Genomic DNA, 3,246 nt, shown 5'->3' with positions numbered 1-3,246 from the left:
ATGAATGCATAGAGAGGAAGAAACGTATACATAAGAAGGTGAAAAGACAATAGTACCCCTGTTTACCTAATCACTTTGAGATGAGAAGCTAGAATTTTTGTGACAAAAATATTCCTATTTGTCAATTGAATGACCCACTAAGAAGACACGTTGGAATTTTCTGAAAGTCTCTTATATATAGACCTAGTTTGACTTGATACGAAGTTTAAGAAAATAAATAAGACTTTTGAATCTTGTGGTCAAAAATTAAAATTATGTTGAATGTACAAAATAACCCTTTAATCTTGTGACCTTAAATATGCCACGTGGAAAGGTAAAAGTAAAATTTTACCGAAAAAGAAAGAGATCATTTTTTTTGAAACAAACTAAAAAGAAAAAAAATCATTATTTTTTAAATGGAGGGAGTATACATATAAAAGGGAAGCTGTAGGGGTGCTTTAGAGATTTTAGGTGCTCTTATTAAGATAATTTAGCACTCCCTTTATCCCTTTTTACTTGTCCACTTTTATTTTTATTGTTGTTCATAATTACTTGTTCATTTTGACATATCAAAAAAAGACAATTTTGTTATTTATTATACTCTCAATTAAATTACTAATTATTTTGAAAAAATATAAAACTTTTCATCTTTTTCATAATTAATAAAATTGAAATGATAAACTCATTACATTATTAATTATACTCTTAATAAAAAATGTATTAATTTAAAAGTGAACAAGTAGAAGGAACCGACAAACCAGTTCTGTTGCAAAGCCTAATCGGTATAGTCGAGATGGTTCACTTTGTTTCGCTGGGTTTCACAAAGCTTCTTCCCCGCTGATAAACCTCTTCTTCCAGCTCAGTCTCGCCAATCTCGGTGTTCTTCCTTTTGACGTATGTGAGTTCACTTTCATCAATGCTCTGGATTTTACGTTTTGATTTGAGTTCTCTTTCTGTAGTTGATGTTGTCTCCTCCCCTATTTGGGAATTCATAGTTCCTCCTTTCATGTGATTGCATGTGTGAACTTAGTTTGTGATTTTTGGTCAAACCTAATTTTGGCTTGTTTAGCTGTTCAACAATTTCTCTCTATATAAATGAATTTCTTGCTATTTGGGTGTTCAGAGATTCCTCTCTTTTCCATTAAATTTTCGGTAAAATTTTGGTCTTGGAGGCAGGAGGGGAGCTGCAGTAGTACCGAATTTATTAAATATTTCCTCTGTTTTATTCCTAACACTGGTTTCTCCATCTATAATTATTTTTAGCTCCAGTATATTAGCAGTTTCTCCTCAAAATGAACCTTAAACTTGTTCAAATTAATATTTTCTAGGCTTAGTGTCTTGCTGACCGATTTGTTCCTCTGTGAACATACAATTCATGTCTTTTTTATGCTTGTACTAGCTTCTCCATATTTCCTTGGCTCCCTAAATATGCTAATTGATTTTATCCCTGCATATCATACATTAATAAGCCTTGTTGAATTTGATAATATGACTTATGCATCAACTATTGCTGCTTATGCTTAATAATCAGCATATGCATTAGTCAATCTCACGATATATAAGATTTCTGAAGTTCGAGTTGCGAGCCTGAACTCGCACTTGTTAGCCCGTGCTACATTCCTATATGTGGTATACCAATGCAAATTTGGTTTATTATATACAACCTTCAAATGTTAAACTGAGTTTTCATCGTCCTCGCCAGTTCATTCAAAGTACTCCTCACCCTCAAATCTTAGAGTGAGTTTTCATCGTCATGTCCAGTTCATTCAGTTTAGAGAGTTAGGACTTACGAGAAGTGGAGAATGATAATATGAAACAACGAGAAGTTAACCCGTGCAATTACGTTAGCTCTACTCACTGAATTCAGTCTAACGAAAAGAAATTGCATTAGAATTTGCTATAGAAGTAATACTGATAGGTATATTGTTTATTCAACAAATCCATTAAGAATTGGAATAAACTTTTGTGGAAATCTAATATGCTAATGAGGTTTCTTTATATATCTTCCACCTCCAATAAGAATCACGGTCGCACTAATGAAACACCAATATGGAGCAGTTTGACATTTTATTCCTAGGAAATTTGATATAGGAAGTCACAGTGTTGTGAATGGCGAGCGCCTTATCGCCTTTTGGCGAGAGGCGAGGCCTCCTCGCCATTCCCCACTGAGGCGAGGCGGTATGCATAAGGCGGCCCATGGCGACCCATGGCGACCTAATGGCGCCAGAAAAGGCGACGCCTTTTTATTTTTTTTTAAAAAAAATATTTGACGTAACAATATTAGTCAAAATTTGGGCTTTTTTTTTATACTTTCAAAATCTGCTGCTGCGCACTCTTCTCCCCGACTCTCTTCCCCTCGCGATCTCTTCTCCCGGTCTCCATCATCTTCGAGTTGCTGCTGCTGAAGACCTGAGGTATACCTCTTTTTTTCTGTTCTTCTTCTACAATTCGTTTCAGACTTCCAGTTCTGTTTTCTTCAAGTTTTCTTCACTACTCTTTTTTCCCTCTGTTTTCTTCACTCTCTGTTTTGTCCCAGATTACTATAAAATGCATTCTGTTTTCACTGTGCTGTGAGTCTGTGACTGCTGTCCATTATTTTTTTGAAAAAAAAATTAATTCTTTCTATAGTAATTATTTTAGTATTTGTAAGATATGTAATTGCTATTGAAATTTTGAATATTATATGTGCAATTTAATATTTTTAATTTTTGGTATTAATTGGCGCCTCGATTCAAAAAGGCGAGCGCCCCGCCTCTCGCCTCGCCGCGTGGCGAGGCAAGCCCTTGTCGCCTTTTGTCGCCTCTTGCCGTCCAAAACACTGTACTTACCTGTTCAGAAAGATTATAAATTTAGTAGCTTCCATATTTTTGTTGTTGGTCAGTTGAGTTTGCAAGTTCCTTTACTTGTTTTTCTTCAATTTAAATCCTTTCAAGTTGACTTCTTTAAGGATATTTACCTGTTTGTTGTACCAACACAAAGTTAAACCTCCCAACAACTTCTCAGTCCCAAACAAGTGATAAATTCAAAACAGCCTGATTGTATTTGAATACAATCATATCTGCAGATCCAAGTTCATTGGACTTCACTTCATCTATGTTACTGTATTTAGAATATAAAATGAGTTTGCTTTATGTTCCAGCATTACTTTGAAAATTCGATATTGCTTATTTACATGTTTGAATTTTCATCTTGAGAAGATGTATAATTGAATTTTGTGTGGAGACAGAGGGAATTTCCCTGTTGACTTGCACCCAAGTGTGTGGCCTA

At 34.8% G+C, this 3,246-nt stretch overlaps 1 protein-coding gene across 2 annotated transcripts in view; it reads left to right on the top strand.

The window, feature by feature from the left end:
• Positions 1 to 732: 732 nt before the first annotated feature.
• LOC107015253 (peptide chain release factor 1) overlaps positions 733 to 3,246 on the top strand; it is a 32,269-nt gene continuing 29,755 nt past the window's right edge. For both annotated transcript variants that reach the window (XM_015215461.2, XM_015215466.2), the window contains exon 1: positions 733 to 877. The gene's annotated coding sequence lies outside the window, so the exon portion shown is untranslated. The remainder of the gene's footprint in view (positions 878 to 3,246) is intronic.

Source organism: Solanum pennellii, chromosome 3, assembly GCF_001406875.1.
Source record: "Solanum pennellii chromosome 3, SPENNV200".
NCBI classification, from domain to species: Eukaryota; Viridiplantae; Streptophyta; class Magnoliopsida; order Solanales; family Solanaceae; genus Solanum; species Solanum pennellii.
This window is presented reverse-complemented; position numbering and strand designations above follow the sequence as displayed.